Consider the following 18,359-nt stretch of genomic DNA (forward strand, 5'->3'; position numbering starts at 1 on the left):
TCAGGGAACAGTACTTTTAACAGGCAGTCAGGAGGCATATGAATAATTAGGGCAGCAGTGGCAACAGTGATCAGTGAAAAAGGGAAATCCTTCCCATTTCAAGAACTAATGCAGAGCAGGACATGCTGGGGAGCTGGGAGACTAGCTATGGCACACTACCCTTGAGCACTTAGTGCCTGTATTCATACTGATATTCGTGAACAACAACCAGCATAATAAGGCAGAGAATAATACAAAAGCAACAAACAAACAAAGCCAATAGGGGACTGCAGGACCACGGGAAAGAAACCAGACTAAGTGAAGCCAAAATGCACCTCACTTAAAACATATGACAAAGTGCCAGAATATTGACAACAGGGAGCAACCTTGGAGGGGTGAAACGGCTGCTGCAGATGGGCACTATCCCAGGGAGGTGGAGAACATGGATCCTGAAGCCATGAGAGCTATGGAGCATGACAGTGGGAAGCCCTTCAGAATGCATTCCCCAGCAAGTGTCCATTGAATGAGTGTCACTCACACTTGTATGAAGGAGATCTAAACCACTGCTGTTTCCATGACTGCTGAGGAGGAAGACATTCCCTAAGGTGGGACCACAGCCATTACCTTTCCTGGCCTCTTTAGATAAGCAGTGCTTGTAGGGGCACATCAACATGTCAAATCAACATGTCGAACTACTCCCCTGAATTATGACTTCCCTGGCTAATGCTAATCAATTAGCCAAAATATAATTAAAGTAAAACTTGCAAAAGGAATCCTTTGCTCTCAAAACAGTATGCGAGTTTTTCATTCAGGTTTGCCTAAGAGCTCATCCATAAAGGTAAGCAGCATTTGTGATTACCACAGAAGTATAGCTAGCTCCAGTTTGAGTTTATTTGTCTTCGGATCTTCTTCATATGGAGGTCAGGGACTCATTTTTTCTCAAAAGCTATTTCTGTTTCTAAACCTATAAATATAGACAAACTGGATACTTAAACTGAAACATAAAACTGGGAGAAGGTCACCTCCCTCTCTCTTCAAAATGCCCTGTGGGACAGCTATAATTTTTTTACCAAATTCTATTTTGATTACTTTTGAGTGGAAGAAAGCACAGAGGAGGTACAAACTAATATCACATGTATATGCACACAAAGAACATTTGCCTTAATCACAAGTGACACAGTATCTGCAGCACTGCTTCTCCTTTTGTTTTTCATTTCTCACAGAAACAGCTGTGGCTACTGCTTCTTTTCCTGCATTATATCCCCAAAGTAAAAAGCAAGCTGATTTACTATCAGCTACATATTTCAAAAAATTACATTTTCTCATGTTTATAAATTAAATCTCTGCAAAGGCTGTTATAACACTTGTTTGTATGCACACAGCAAATTTAATCTATACAGGTCCCATGCCTGTCAGTCTGGCAGTTCTGTCATATTGCCTTTTTATTAGCATTCTCTCCATCTCTGCTGAAACATTCCTCACAGATCTCTCCTGAAATGGATATTGCCACTTTTTCCCTGATCACATCTTCTCACTAGGCTACAAAGCGTACAGTCAGCCTCAGTCAGGAAGGGACTTTTGGGGGCCGGCATAAAGCAGGCTGCCCAGCACTGCAACGGGGCAAATACTGAGCATTTCGGAGGAGATGTTGTGGAGGAGACTCCACAGCTTCTCTGGACATCCCGTTCCAGTGGTCGTGAAGCCACACTCACCTGAATCTTAGCATGCAACAGGAACTCAATCAGAAGATCCACAGCCATCTCTCCTGCGCATTAGGGCCCACACTCCCAGCTTCAGTCAAAATTTCAATTATCCCAGATTTCCCCTTTCAACAGGCTCTTTTGTATCATCGCTTTGTACTACCTCTCCTTGCTGCTGTCTTTCCCTGAAGATCTTGTCAATAATTCATCTATATTTTCACCTCACTGCAAGAAATTATTTAGCTCTGCTTGCCTTTCAATTTTCACCCTTCCTTTTCTGCTGTTATTAGCTTTAGCACAGCTATAATTCACCATACAGTGGAATAGTATTTTTCAGTTATTTGTTTCATTTGTGTTTCCATTCCAAGTTCATACATTGCATATGAAAAGCTGGGCTACTCCTCTCTCATTTTTTCATTTATTAAGAGGTATTTTTTCCACATAATGCTACCTCACATTCCCAATTACAAAATCCTGTATTTCATCTAAATCCACTTTTTTCCCTTAAAAAATCAGTCTAGGCAAAGACCCAAATTGAAAAAAAAAAAATCCAATCAAATATTTTAATGTATCTGCAAAAATAATTTTGCCAATTGCAAGAATAAGGAAAATTAATGAGGTTTGTTTATTTTTAAACCATTTTCCTTGAACTTCTCATGCCAAAAAATCTTAATATATGTGGAATTTGGTGAAAGCTTCGGAAATTTGGCAGAGTCTATCTATCCATCAAAAGTGCCTTTAAAACAGACCAAAGTTTGGCCAACTATCTGCCACCTACCAGTTGCACTGGTTCAGCAGAACCTGTTAGACTTCTTCAACTCCACACAAATCTTGCCTATATTCCAGCTGTATTGAGTGTGCTCCTGGGTATTAAGCTTGGAGCACTTAAGGTCAAGCAGCACATAGCAGAGACTGGGTAGGTTCATGTCCTCAAGGAGAATAAGGAAACACTACCTCTATCATTAGCTCAAAGCAAAAAAGAAAGTATTTCTCTTTCCACGGGTTGACGAAGCAGTACCCTATGAGATTTCTTTCTGTATGGAACAATGAGGTGATTTATTCTCCTATCTCAGCTCCTGTGGAAAGTATACGGGAGGCCAGATCCATAAAATTTACTGCTTTAGCTCTCTTAGTTCTGTACACTCCCCATTCTTTGTTGGTGATTAAGATCCCACATCCTCCTACTTGGAAGACAACTAATTGGCATTTCCTCTCAATTCCCTTTTCACATGAAATTAAGGGATGAAATAATTATATACAGCAAATTGTGACAGCCAACAATTGAATTCTGGGCTGTCAATACAGAAGCAAGATATTACAGTATCATCACAAGTACTACCCTATCACTTCATGGCTACTGTAGAGGTTAACCTACTGCTACTTTTGTTTAGATTTACTAGTTTTGCCACTGCCAGAACTGGCAATCAATTCAGAGGGGTGAGTAACTTAGCTGGACAATGGCCATGCAAACAGATGCTTTGGTATTTGGTGCAACTCGTAAGTGGAAGCCTCCTTAAATGGATCTCATGCTAGGGGAACCTTCTGTTAAACCAACAGCCAATCTCTTTCAGAAATAAACCTTTGAGACACTTAGTTTAAGTGGTAGATGCCCAGGATGCTTAGACTGCAGAAGATGGTGAAGTTCAGCCCCTGTGATAACGTGCAGGATGGGACCAAAATGGTTTAGGATTATTGATCTGTAAGGGTGGAAACTCACTGTTCAGAAATAGATTTTTGCCTTAAACCACTTTTGGATGTACTGAAGTGAAAGACAGTTAGTCAGAGGTTGATAATATCAGAACTGTGAGATGCCCACCTTTAGCTGTCTGCCCCTCTCTTCCTCCCACAAAGTAGTTCAAATTCATTAAGAGCTAGCAGCAGCCTAGAGTAAACAAACTCCAATCCTTCCATTGTCAGTGGAGTTTCCCTAGTCATTCAGAGCTCCCTGTAAGCTTCATCACACGTGTGCTAGTCAAAATACATGAAGTGATTGAGCCTCTGCAATTTAATGAACATTACTTGTACATGCTGAAAGGCTAAAGCAAACTGAAGCAAGTGTCTGCAGACTTTGTTCTTTGTTCATTCAGCTTTGGTAAATGTACTCTCTCTCTCCCACTGGAGACAGAAAAGGTAAGGAGCCTGCTGAGCAAGTGCACAACATTCTTGGCTTGTCATATGGGTAGACTTTCAAAGAAAGGCAAATAACTGCAGGTCTTTCATTGTCCTCAGTACTGCGTTATGTCAGAAAGAAAAATAAAGAAAAAAAAAAACCAATAATCTATAAAGTACATGTCAAAGCTACTATGATTACCAAAAAATGCATATAACCATCAAATAAGGCTTCCATCTCTGACTCAATAGGTGGGAGCTTGTCTAGCTGTCCCTGAGCACACAGTACAGCAGTACCTTTAGGTGTACTCAGTGCGCTATGCAATTATCGGCTCTCTTTTAACTGACTCTTAACGCATTTATCTCCCCATGTGGCCCAGCATGAAGTGGTTACTTATGTGCCAAGGCTCTGCCCAACTTCAGCTGAGCAGAACCTACCTGAGGTCTGCAATTTTCATCAGCTGCTGTGTCAGGAGCAGGGAGCAGGGCTGGTTAAGGTCCGTCATGAAGCAGATGTTCCCTCCAGCACGCTGCCGGCTGCACAAAGCGCAGTTTGTTAGGTGTGAGTGTGGAGCTGTGGAGAGCTGCCAGATTAGCTCATGTCTTAATTGCTTAGAAGAGAGAAATAGAGGGCACCCAGATGACCAGCCTAAATACAAACTTAGTGTTTCCGCTGTTGGAAACATCTGTCGTAAACTAAGTCCATAACATCAGTAAGAAAACCTTTCATTTGTATCTGTTTTTCTTTCCTTTCCATTCTTATTCTTCGTACTAGTTATTTACTCGGATGAAATTAAAGTTATCCAGTTGAATTAGAAACAAGCTCTGGATAGTGACAGTGATTTCGTTTCTCTAGGACTGGTGAATTTATTACAAAACATGCTTTGAAGCACTTCCAGTTATTACAGCACTTTCCGATACTCCAATACCTGTAGAAAGCAATGGTCTCACTATACCAGTAACTCTGCCTCCAGACTTTGACCTAATGTACCTGTTTAAAATAAATGGGAAGTGGGTGGAAAAGATGTGAGAGTGGAGAAAGGCAGAAAGGTAAACTGGAAGGGTTTCCGCAAAGTAAATTTTTTATTTTAGAAAATCCAGTCTTCCACACCCCCAGCCTAAGTTTTGAGGACCTTGAACTTCTCTGTCGGTTCTTGCAGGTGGTGTTTACAGGATTGGCTAACATTTCCTTTTAAAAATAGCTTGACTATTTCTCCCAGTATCCAATGACATGAAGTCAACAAGTTAACTCACAATGAAATTATTGCACGTTTTTTTCCAGACAGTGCGTGTGGGGCACAAATAACTAAAAAGCTTCTCTTGAAATCAGGCATCCTTTTTCAAAACCCCTATCTTTCACAAGAGGAAGCACAGGAGTATTTCCATGTGAGCAAGGCTGAAAATACCCTCTCTGACAAAGGAGAGCAGGAGACCATGGGAGAACGTGACTACTGTTCCTTATGTGATCTCATGGCAGCTGGGAGCCCAATTGCTGCTGTTATAATAAATGACCTTCCATGATAATGGAAGCAGAGGTAAAATACCAATTAAACTGAAATGCAATCAGGCTAGATATGCTCGGTCCTTACTGTATTCAATAGTAGAGGGGAGAAATGGAAAATACATCAATATTTCAATCTTTTCCTCTGTACCTCTTGGGAGCACATATGTTACAGAGAGACACAAAAAAGCTTTCTTTCTGAATATACTCGGACAGACAAATTCTAGAGCCAGGAGTTTTCTGATGTAACATCTAAATACCTGGCAAAATCCTCTTACATCTTCAGCAAAGCCCTGGCTAATGCTTCTATGAAGAATTCCTTCTGTGGTACCCAGGCAGTCTTATTCTCAGGGAAGATGAGACTTAAAAACACCCTGGGAGTTGTAGCAAGGCTTGTAACTTTTATTTCTCTGTGTCTAGCAGGGATGGATTTTAGCAAGTGCAATCACAAGTGACTTTGTGAGTATTGCTGATTATGCCAAGTATGTGATATAATTTGATATCTAATTTCAGAGGTGTCTACCCATGGGTTCAGAAAATGCAAATTTAAAAATACACGTATCTTTAAATCCATTCCAGCTCAAGTGGTGATCAGACACATAGTGGGTGGGTTCCTCCACTAACTGAAGAACTGACAACGTTGCTGGAGTAATTCTTAAACAGGTTCTGTTGTCTAACAGCATCTCTACAGATACCTTCAGCAGTGGAGCACCACCTGTCAGGAGACATTTTATGCATAAGCTGAATGATCCTCCAGCCCTGTGCCTACATCAAATTTAGCTCAAAGTATAAAACTATCTATCTTTACTGACCCCCTTTCTCACATTCATTTTGACCTCGTGCTATCATCCCTTATTAATAAAAGTCACCATTTCAACAGTAATAATAAAATTTTCCTACTAACCCTCTCCCTCACACTTCTCTACTTGAACTGGACAGTTAACCTTTTAGCTCATTTTCATTTATCTTACACAAGCACAAGACCTTGACTTGCTAAGTTCAGTAAAAACACTGACAGATTTCCAGAAGCTTAAGTAAAGGTAACACTGAAACACTGAAGGACAGCAGATAATTTTGCCTAGCAAGTTCTCTGTGTGGCTGATTTTAAATCATGCATTTCCTCCTGGATTTCAGAAGTGGTAACAAATGCAATGAAGTCAGACTACCTACCGTTCTTTCACACGAGTACTCTACATTGTGCAGAGGCCTGACCTGGAGAGCAGTCTCCTGCCACAGTCCCCCCACTCCCAGACCATATGTGTTCTGCTTTCTGAGTCATTTAACACCCTGTTTCCACAAAATCAGAGGCGACGCAATCTCTTTTCTATCTTGTCCTCTTGCTGATGTGCAGGGAAGTAAGTGCACAGGATGTAAAGCATTAATTTAGCACAGCTAAAATTTATCTCTGAGCTGCTTTAATATGAAATGCAAAATTGGCTTTGGGTGGGCATCCTGCCAAGATTCTTACCGAGGGGAAAAGAGTTGAGTGTGACACTATTGCAGTTGCAGGGATTGGAAAATTGAGCTGGCTTGCTTTGATAGTGTAGTATAGCCTATTAGCTAGTTTTAATCAGTGGATTCTTCAAGACACTGCTCTGCCTGCAAGAATAATGGATTAAAACTTATCCTTTGCTGAAATCTTCAAAGCTAGAGGATAAAGTACAACATAAGGTACAAGGCTGAAAGAAAAAAGAATCTCATTTGCAAAGCCCTGGATGCATGGATAATAAGGGGGCTGATGTTACTATGGACAAGTTGTCAGTCTCTGTAACTAGGTGTATTTTGCCTTACCAAAACTTGAAAACTGCGGTGTCCACAAACCCCAAAGTGGCGTATTTCTATGATAATCTACCTTAATTGCCTGCATTCTGTCTGGCTCTACTGACAACTCTGACAGAGCAATAGAGCAGAAAACAAACAGTGGCTTTCGTTTCAGCTTTGGTTTCTGAAACTGTGCACGTAAACAGCTTACATTGTGTGCGCAGGTCTTCAGAAAAGTGTAGCAGAAGAAACCTTAATGACTTCATTGGGGTTAAACCCATTGGGGTTAAACCTTGGGGTTTAAAAACAGTTTTATTACCCTTCTGTCTGCCTAACTTGCACACATATTCTATCCTCATTCATCTGTTTATTTAGAAGCACTGTTTGTCTACCTAGAACAATACCCACAGGGGATACATCCTTTTTAAAGCATGATGAGAAAGACTGATAAAAAGTAGTAGATGCTCTGCTCATCACCATGTTTCCACTGACTCCAGCTTCTCTGCTGGTGAAATCCTAGCCTGTTTTGCTAGGCCGCTGGGCTTTCTTTGTCCAGCCTTGCAGGGCAGTTGGGCAAAAGCATGAATGCTCCCAAAACAGCTTCCCAGGTGTCATAACACTAAGAGAACCATCTTGGACTACAGTGGGCATACCAACTGGGGGTAAATACAATAAAAGTCTTGTAGGGGTGAGGTGTAATATTAAAATAAAACACTGCAGAAGCAAGCGTGAAGCCAACAGTACACAGCGATCCTGGCAGTACTCTCTTTTTGACTTATGTGGAAATGAGGATAACCACTGTGACCGTGGAACACTTCTGGGAAGAAAGTGCCAGAGAGGCACAAAGGGTGTTGAGTCTCAAGGTGGAGGTCAGGAACAAATTAGTCTGGCTGGTTTTGACAAATAAATTCTTTTGGTCTTTAGGAAAATGAACAGACCTTGTAAGCTGGTAGTGCGAGCAAACATCTGAAATATTCTGAAATAGCCAGTGCTGGTTTATGTCTTGAAGAAAAAGCTGGAAGGTATGTTTGCAAAGAAAATTTAAGATAATGCCACTTGTTGGTTTTAATCACTACTCCCTCTGATCATGTTCCTGCTGTTAATCTATTTGTTTTGAGCAAGCGAGAACAAGAGACTTGTTCGCACTAGTCACAGGTCTCAAAGGACAATTTTTAACCGGAGCTAAAACTTGCTTATATTCTGCTGGAACGCAAGAAGCGCTCTAGCCTAGGAGCTACAGTCTAAGAGCTGTAGGAGTATTGTGGGATGGTCCTCCAAAGCACTGTCATTTTGAAGTGGTGATCCTAAAGAGAGATTTTCAAAACCAGCTTACTAGAAGTGTAAAAGCATAGTTCTCTGCTCCAGGTGTTTAGAAACTTCCGTGATGTTGGACAGCACATATAATTTCTAATCTCTCTGTTTGAACCTCTTTGCCCCAAAGAGTCAAAAACATGGCTGTGGTAAGTGCAAAGTGAAAGCAGGTGTCATGACACCTCAACAGTGAATCTTGGACAAATTTGTTCTTAACAATTGCCTGAACCTAGATTAGGGTTCCTGCTACTCCCATAAAATTTAGGTTAATTAGGCTTGAGACAGCAAAGCAGCTGCATATGAAGAAACGGCACATTTATGAGGTTGGTGCACCAAGCAACTTACCTCCTCTTAGATCTCCTATTTCCAAAACCTTTTTACAGTCTTCACAGTCTCCAGTACCAATTCTCACAGACCCTGTAAAAGCAGGCAAATGCTGCTACTAGCACTGAATTAAATAGCAAAGGAGGACTCCTGAATTCTCTTAGTGCGACTGAAAGTCACCAGTGCCTAGGAGCGGTCCTGGCTCTCCTGTAACCCTGTGTGCAATGACAGGGAGGTCTGCACTGTAAAACCATTCATTAGTGGCTTTTGAAACAGGGAGAAAGGTTCCCAGAGAGAGCAAAGGGAAAATAATGTGTTCTTCAGCAAGAGAGAGGTTAATTTGAAACCATTTTGACAAAGCTTACCTGCTCCTCTTGTAATTTAGAGGAAAGACAGCTCTTTTGATGGGGCTCTGAATCTGAAATAATCTCTTTTTCTTTCAGGTTAAATGATCCAAAAAGAGCCTTTTCCCTCAAGATCATCCTACATTTACTGTAAACAGTGAATTTCCTGAAATTGGTTAGTCTGCCTTGACAGTGTACAGTAGAGATCTTAGCCCTCACTGAGCACCGGAGTCCAATCCCCAGGAAAACATCTCTCTAAAACTGCTGCTAGTGGGTAGCATACAAATCCCAATGGGTTTCTCTCTTGTGGGTTGACCTAACTGATTCAGCTTTCTTTAGGTCACCATGCACTCTACCAAAGGGCAGTAAATTGTGTCACAGAAAATAGCTACTCAGTGCTTCCCACTCTCAGATGCTTTGGACCCTCTTCATGCTTCCCTCCCCTTACCCTTTCCCTCCTCCACTGCTTTCCCCTGCAGCGCTTGCTCAGGAACGGAGCAGCTGCTTACACGTTGCCCTGCTGGCATACCCAGCCTGCCCTTTGCAGCTTCCAGCCACCCGTGAGTCTTGGACCTCACCTCAGCTGAATTAGCTTTAAAAGCACTGCAAATTACCTCCTGCCTTGCCGTTAGGTAAGACCAAAGTGCTTCAAACTTAACAAAAGGACGGTATTTTTGTAAACGCAGAAGCAGAAGAAATCATTTCAGTGGAACTTCTCCTTTGTGCTTTTACCAACTCATATAAACTTCCTTATCTATAAGGCAACTCCCTTACCCCTTGTGTTCTCTTTTTGGAAGAGACTTTATGCTTGGAAGAGACTTTATGTTTCAATCTAATTTTAGTGCACAATATTGGGGGAAAATCTTCGGTGATGTTAAAGTGGAGGAGAACTGCCATCACTTCAAATTCATGCTGCCAGTGTCACTTACTTGTCAACACCACACTACAGTGCCAAAATCTCATTCTATAATAGGAACTGAGCTGCAGTAATTCTGTGACTCAATTAACAACTCAATTGTATTCTCAGTTAAACAAATACATTCAAAATCTGGGTGAAGAATTTTTTTTCTTACATGGCTTACTTCACACAAAAGACAGGGCCACTCAAACACATATTCAGCTATTACAGATTCTTCATTGCAGACAGCAACAAATCTGCTGATGTTCATCAAATGGCTTTAAGGAAAATAAGGCATTTCTTTTTTATTACAGATCTTTCATGATGTCTCTCCCTCAGGAGGCTATCTTGACTCGTTTTAATAAAGATGCTTTGAGGAAGCAGATGCTTGTCACAGTGGTATCTAGTGGATTAAGCCTTTTCTCCCTGAAAGTTGGGGGCTTTGTAACTGAAAAGCCTTGAATTATAGGCATTGTAAAATTAAAAGGCAATTTCACTCTGAAGCTCTGTTGTATGCTTATCTTGTAACCCAAGCAGTACAGGACAAAGAGGAATAGTTCTAACCTTTTTCAGTCGTGGCATTTATTTGGGGATCAAGTTCTGAGTGCCGGTTTGGGCTAGCATGACTGTGTTCCCTGTCTGCTCTTACACCTTTGGAGAAAGATCCACAGTGCTAATGAAACTACTGTCAATGATGTATAAAGCATAACGTTTTCTGCTAAACCCCAGATGGCTGTGGCGGGACGAACTGGCACTGTCTTCAGGCTTCATGCTTTTGTAACAAGACTCGCAATGCACACATTCAGTCTAGACTGCGTCCCAACCCTGGCAAGGACCATCCTTGCTGCCTGCGGTGGGAAAGCACTTGCCCTTGCAGTGATCCTAAGGGCAGGTGCTAACTGATGGACAGAAAGTGTCCCAGTGGAGTTAATGAAGCAACATTAAATATCAAGCCATGTTGTCAGAAGCATCTCTGGGAAAGAAAGAAATGCTATAAGGAAAGTGAAGAAAGAAAATATTAAAGGCCTTTTGAAAAAGCCCTTATATTTTTTATTAAAACTTTATAATAGCCACAAGGACTCACAGAATCATAGAATCACAGAATGGTTTGGGCTGGGAGGGACACTTAAGGATCACCCACTTCCAACCCCCTGCCATGGGCAAGGGCACCCCCCACTAGACCAGGTTGCCCAAAGCCCCATCCAGCCTGGCCTTGAACACTTCCAGGGATGGGGCATCCACAGCTTCTCTGGGCAACCTGTGCCAGTGCTTCACCACCCTCTGAATGAAGAATTTCCTCCTAACCTCTAATCTAAATCTACCTTATTTTAGTTTAAAACCTTTACCCCTTGTCCTGTCACTGCAGGCCCTAGTAAAAAGTCACTCTCCATCTTTCTCATAAGCCCCCTTTTAGGTATTGAAAGGCTGCAATAAGGTCTCCCTAGACTTTCTGAGGCAGGGCTCAAACTGGTATCAAAATGGTAATAATTGGAAATGTAAGCTTCTTTTCCAAGGTCACATTTCATGAATGGAAAGTAAATGTATACAAAACACTATTTTATGCATGTGGTAGGACCTCATCTTGTAGCCCCTGAACTCAGTGCAAATCAAAAAGTACCTTTTCTTTGCAGAAGAATTTTTCTTGAGTCCTTTTGTTTCCCCAGGTATCCTACCAGAAGACATGGAAGGCTGCATCAAGTTTTGATACCTCCCCCTCTGATCTTGTCCAGCCTCACAAACTCAAGCAGATGAAATGATATCAGGAACGGAAAGCAGGAAATGGCACAGTTCTACATAAAGTGGTACTGCTAAGCTTGGCTTTGTTGAATATCATTGTATTAAGAACATGTTTGTCTTATGGCTGTCTAGCTAAACGTTCCTGAAGTTTCAGTTAAATATCAGTCTTTGTTTTCCGTCCTAAATTCTCATGTTAGATATCTGAAAGCTGTTCGTAAGGGTGCCGTAATCTTCCAGGCAAGTTTACATTTCAAAGCAATGTTTATCTATTTGGAGCATATCAGTTGAGGTAGTTCTATGATGAAAGAGTTGTGTAAGTGGTATTTATTTATTTATTTCATCTGAAATACCGGTTCAGATTAGGATTACAGTTCTGCTCCGGAGATTTGAAGAACTAAAGTGGCTTAAAGCATGCATGAACTTAGCAGGCTTTGTACTGCATTACTGTATGCCGTGTAAAGCAAGCCAAGGTGCCACAGCTGTTCTGGGTGGACGTGCAGGAGCTTTGATTCAGAAAGCCTTTGCCAAGCCCTTGCCAAGCAGCTTTTGAACTTTCTGATTCCAAACTAGGAGCTCTCCCTGCCCGTTGTTTGCCCAGAGCAAGTGAATAAATTACAAAACAAGCATACTGTGGAACTGCACAAAATATTGTATCAGTCAAAGAAGGCATTTCAATAATTTGTCTTTAACCAGAAGTATTCTTTTTTCCTGCTCCTAGAGAATCTGATATTAACAATATTACATCTTTGCTATTTATTTCTTTGACAGCATTATGTTACATCCCAGAAGATTATAATTTCCCTTCAGGACAAGGTAGTTTGAAATAAACAGATTTTCAAGGAGGAAAGAGGAATCCAGTTACTGCAAGAACACTTGTTCCATTTTGAATCTGTATGCAGAGTCTAAGTCTCAGTGCTTCATGCCATTAAAAGTATATTTTGGCCTGAGCATTTTTTGATTTGGTAGCAAGTCAGTCAGCTCTTCAGACTACCTGGATATATGAATTCAGCATGCTTACTGAGCTCACCGGCTCATCAGGAGCTCACTGGCTCACCAGCAAGGCAGTAGGTCACAGTTTGTTGCTAACTGGAAGGCAGCAAAACATATAGAAACATACGTAAGGTTGTACCTGGGGAGGTAGATGTGGCACAGAGGGATAGTACAGCTGTGGAAGATGCTGTGAGAAAAGGATCATTGGGCTTACATAGGAAGAGGCTTCAAGACTTCAAAGCAAAATTTGTTTGCAAGGCATGGCTTTGGCAGAGAGTCATCATCTCCCCCTTTCCGCTGCAGCAGCGATAGCTCTGTATCTCTGCCGGCAGCAGCAATGACAGCAGTGACCATAAAGACAACTGGGGAAACAGAACTGCATGCATATTGCAAGCATCCTTTGGACAAGCCTACTTGGTTGTGCACGCGCATTTTATTTTCTGGATCTTGCTGTGGATCTTGCAGTGGAATGCCACCAAGTCAGTGGGAAGAAGGACAGCGGGTTTCAGCTCATAAAGCCCCCCAGTCTACTGTAGATGCCTTTGGAGGTCTCTGTGGGAGTATTCCTGGAACTGTTACTCCCTGGCACTCCGGCCATGTTACATACTTTGCCCACATGAAGTAAACAACCAAGCTTGCCTATTAGAACAGTGAAAACAAAAAAAAAAGGGAGAAAACCTTCAAGTGGTGACTGCATGGGAGAAAAAAGTCATGATGAACACTTCAGAAGATGGCCACCTAAGCAGAATATACTCCTCCTTTATTACTTGAAATGTTTCAAATGATAACATAATTCCAAAATGAAAAGAATCCTTCACCACTATATTTTTTGGCAAATACAGCCATGTTGAACACGGGAAAAGCTGAGGACATAAGCTATACACTGTAAGCTTAATGCAGGGTCCGGACAACAACAGCTACACAGTCTACATTTCAAACCTTTGAAAGAACCAGTGCATGAAATTGCAGGGGGGTTAATTAATTTGTCACACTGTTGTTTGTACAATCTGATTAGGTAACAGCATCTGATATGGTATCACATAGCAGAGGATTTATCAAACTGAATAATTACATGGATCAGAAGCAGACCTCTGAAATGTTTATGGGGCTAGCTCAAAGAGAAATGCAATCAGCAATGTCAAATGGGGATGTACCGGGCTCAAAGGAATTTACTGATGGGACTCCTTAAGACCAAGCTGATAAGCTTTAGTATTTTCATTAATTTTCATTCACCACATCACAAAGAGTATGAATATGCATTTACATATGTTAAGGATGCAAATCTATTAAGCACCATCAGTACAGATGACTTTGAAACTTGTGTAATAAAAATGGGATGAAAACAAAGTATGAACTGCCAAACCAAATACTGGGGACTAATAACAAAAATTTCTGCCACAAGCCAGAAGCTCGTCAGACTGGGTGTATGTGTTGCCAAATGACTGACTGGCAATGTGATGCAGGCATGGAAAATGGCAAATGCAATTGGAGGATGGGTCTGGTGAGGCATTTCTGGTAGAAACTGAGAAATATTGTTGCCATTGCAAGGCTTCACAGCAGGAATAACTGCACCAGATCAAGGACACTTTCCGAGCATCCCCAGTGCAGTGGAAGGTTACTGAGCTGATCCAGGGGTACAGAGAAACCTGATCAAGTGAGAGGAAACCAGAAGAGCTTGTTTTCCACAGCAAAGTGAAGGCTGAGAGGCTGCTCTGTTTCAACATAACCACGATGGAAAAAACAGGGAAGAAGAGCCATTTCATTTAGAAGATGGTGCTGGCATTAGAACAAATGGGTATAAACAGGACATGGATACATTTTGGCTGTAGTTTAGAAGAAGGCTCTCTTACCAATGAAACAGAAAACTGCTTTTCCTCCACAGGTACTAAAGGCAAAATGGTATGTGGCACAATCCCTCTCAGCAATACATAATTTGTGCACCTGAAGGTAGGGAACCATGATGAAAGACCAGCAGGGTGCCTCCATCTTATTTGTGACTTATTTCCACTGGTACGAATGTCCCGTGGAACTCTCACCCCTTTCACAACTTATCCCCACGTAACACATAAAATGAGGACCAAAAAAAAGCACCCACAAAAGTCAGCTTTCAACCGAGGGGACCGTCCTCCATTTGCAGAGGATGGCTTCAGGGACAACTTCAGCAGCAGGCCCCAGTTCAGGTGATCCAGTTCCTATACCAGACATGTTTTCCCCTCTTTCTCCAGCTGTTTTCTAACACAAAAAAAACAAGGCGAGCCTCTCAGGCAGCATGTTTCGGTGCTGCTGAGAGTCATGTATGTTACGTGGGGAGGTTGTTCGTGGTTGTGTTGTTTTTTTTTTTGAAAACCCTGCTTTTTTTCTGCCCGCTACACCACAGTACAGCTACAGCTTCCTCTTTCTTTGCCTTCCTGTTTCTTCTTTCTCTTTTTCAAGCAACAGGGCAAATTGATAGTCTTTTGAAAGAAGCTTGTGCGAGAGGGATGGTGAAGGCCACATCACCCCTCTTTCCTGTGCCCTCACCTACCACTGTGTCTGGCTCTCCTTTCTCTGTACATTGCACTCATGTTGCACCAGCCTGCCAGCAGCATTCACTACTGTGTACTTACAGGTATCGCTTTCTTTCTTTAATCCTGCTGGCTTCAGTTCTTATTAGCTTTGCCCCAAGCTATCTCCTTTAGCATCAGTAAAGCCAATATTTTATCAGCGTCGCAGTTTTTACTTGAGTGCATGTACAAACAGAACAGATGAATATATATTAAATGATATAATGGAGATAACTGTATGTGCACTGCAAGCCAAGACAATGAGGAATCTGATTAAGGAGTTTATGTGGTATTTTTTAGAAGTGAAATATCATATGAAGGTTCTGCATTCAATATGGTGCTCAGGCTTGGAAGGGTGCAGGCTCTGAAGCATATTTCCATAGAAAAGAGTCTTCTATGTCAAAAAGGATTTGTGTCCTACCCATTTAAATCTTAGAAAGACTTTAAGTGCATACAAAACAGGGTAAGGCATGAGACACCTGCTGTTACTCCGTGCCTTTTATCTAAATCTGCAGAAGGGGAAATAATTTATAAAACTAGGAAGCCTAAATCTTTTCCAATTTGTGGCATGCCTACCTTTCTTTAGACATAATGGCCAGCAAGCTGTCTGGCATCCATTGTGGAAGGGCCATCATCAAGAGGTTTAGATACAAATGACAGACATCAAAAAGAAAACAGAGCACAAGTACAGAGAGGTGAGTGAGAAAAGCTTGAGACAGCATATTGTAATTTATAGTCTTCCTTGTCAGTGTGTTTTCCTTACAAAGAAATGGCTTGGGGTCGGATCAGAAAGCATGCAGGTGGAAATCAGGCAAGTACCACTGGGCTGCGGTCTCTTGTGAAATGCACTGTGTTATGGTCCTAGGCAAGGAACTAAAAAGGCCCTGGTTAGTTTGGTACCTCTGTCCACTGGAAATAAATATTTTTCCTAAAACCTTCCCTCCTTTTTCTGTTTTTCATGATTTGGTTTTGCTTGGCTTTCTTTTGTTTACATTATACTTTTTGATCTTTGAGGGCTACGGAGCCTGACCACCTGAACGCACAGTCCTCCCCAGTATTTCTAGCTACTCTAAAGTATTACTTTAAGAAAACGTATATGCTGGGACAAACTTAGCGAAAGGACTGATTTTAAGAGTGGCTGTGTTTGTTTTCTGGACCAGCTGCACAGGCTTCAGAGGTGAATCCCAAGTGTCCTCTGAGACTCCAGAAATCCCTTTGAATAAAGTTCTGCATGAAGAATACAGTATTATGAAATTTCAAGGACAATTCTTCACTGCTTTCTACTTTCTATAGGTATTTTCATCTGGATAAACTGAAAAGAAGGAAGGTTTCCTCATGCGGTTATAAGATGGAGGAGAACTGAAATGGAAAATGAAATAAATCACTCTGTTTTGACTTGTGAGTAATAACTGCTGAAGCCAACCTTTCCACACAAAATGCTCCACTGGTTTATGTGGCCAGGATGTTTTGCCACCAAAATCTAGGTGGAGTCAATTGAAATCTGTCCTGTGGGTTTTGCGGTACGTTAATATGTTTTCTAAATTTAATATACTCCCGGACAGAAGGATTAAATTCCTGAAGATAGCAACTCCTGTGTTTTTTCCTTTCTCCTTTTTTTTTTTTTTTTTTGCCAAATAGACCTACATAGAAAGGTCTCTTACAGTTTTCACTGCTTCCTACCACAGGCTAGTCATTGAACCTAAATTTAATCACTTTGTCCTTTAGTGAGTGGTATTCTTATGTCTAAAAGAGTGAATGACCACTAAAATGAGGATAAAAATCCTGAAAATGAGTGGATGAAGGAAGAGCAATCTTGGACATCTTTTGGATGTAAATAAAGACCAAGTGTTATCATCTTCTGGTGTCAATCCTTTCAAGAAATATGATTGGTGAGTAGCTCACTGGGGAATCATGAACTTTATTTCACTTCATGCATTGCTGAAAAACTCATCGGTACATGAATAGTTCAAAGAATCATACCAAAAAGTGACAACAGGAAAGGCAGAACTATGATTTGTCTGGCAGTGTACTTCCTGATGACTAAGTATTCACAGCACACGAGTGGAAAAATCTGATACTTCACTTGAACGCCAGAGGCCATAGTCCAAAAAAACAATCTCCTGTAACAAGGAAAAGGTCATTGAGACTACGATTTCATTTAGCCTGTGAAAGTGTCTTCAGTTTTTCATGGGCACGAGGACAGGCATGACTTCAAATGCCAGACATGAAACTTTGATAGAGCAAATCTGGCGAAGGATGAATGAAAATTTACTATTCTATTCCCCAGAGAAGTAAAGCCTAAATAGCTTTAAAAGGTATCTGACACAGAGAAGAGAGTATTCACTTCTAAGGAAAGACGATATACAGATCTGCGTAGTCACATGGGTTCTACAAAAAGAAATTGCTTCTGCCTTTGGTTAGAGAAGTTCAGTATTACATTTCATCTATTCTGTCATTGTAACATACTAATAGCCAAGTGTGAAAGAGACAAAAGTATGACATTAATTTTAAAAAATCCATATGTAAGTAAAAAGTCACAAATAATTACGTTATGGATTCAACAACAACAACAACAAAAGTTTCAAAGTATTTATTTGGGAGTCAAACCAAAGAGTGGGGCTTAAACCACTGCTCCAAAGTTCTGTTTAACTAAGGCCAAAACTGAACAATCTGAGCCACTGCTAAACTTCAAATAGATCTGAAATTGAAAACGGGATGGTTTGCCTTGCTCCCTGGTAAACACTCATACCTTTACAGACCTTTCTGTTAGAGGTTAACCTCTCAATCCTCTCTCCATTATTTGTCAAAGACTGGTAAGGATATGAGCAATTCTCTAGAAAGCCAGTAAGACTTTTAAGGATGATAAAAAGAAAATAATGCACACACACCATTTAACTCTAAGGAACTGGAGGCCAGACCACAGCCTTTTTTTTAAATACTGCAGTGTCTTCTAACCTACTTGTTCCTCCGGGACGATACCTGTAAGGATAGGGAATGCCTCCTCTACATTTAACAGTGTGTTCCAAATACTGCTTAGCACCACAACACATAATTATATTTAATAAAGACATCAGGATAACAGAATATACTGTTCTGATGATGGAAAAGGTAGAAAATAAACTATAGGATGACTTGCACTGACTGAAACTTGGATTTGTGAAG

The 18,359-nt window shown here is 41.1% G+C and overlaps 1 protein-coding gene and 1 long non-coding RNA gene across 2 annotated transcripts in view; one reads left to right on the forward strand and one right to left on the reverse strand.

The window, feature by feature from the left end:
- ANKH (ANKH inorganic pyrophosphate transport regulator) overlaps positions 1 to 18,359 on the reverse strand; it is a 108,955-nt gene that overhangs the window by 55,715 nt on the left and 34,881 nt on the right. The window lies entirely within an intron of this gene.
- On the forward strand, positions 14,972 to 16,763 carry LOC136790124 (uncharacterized). The gene is made up of 3 exons (XR_010829452.1): positions 14,972 to 15,262; positions 15,784 to 15,892; positions 16,491 to 16,763. It is a non-coding gene; the product is annotated as an uncharacterized lncRNA (long non-coding RNA).

The sequence above is a fragment of the Anser cygnoides genome, chromosome 2 (assembly GCF_040182565.1).
Source record: "Anser cygnoides isolate HZ-2024a breed goose chromosome 2, Taihu_goose_T2T_genome, whole genome shotgun sequence".
Taxonomy (NCBI): Eukaryota; Metazoa; Chordata; class Aves; order Anseriformes; family Anatidae; genus Anser; species Anser cygnoides.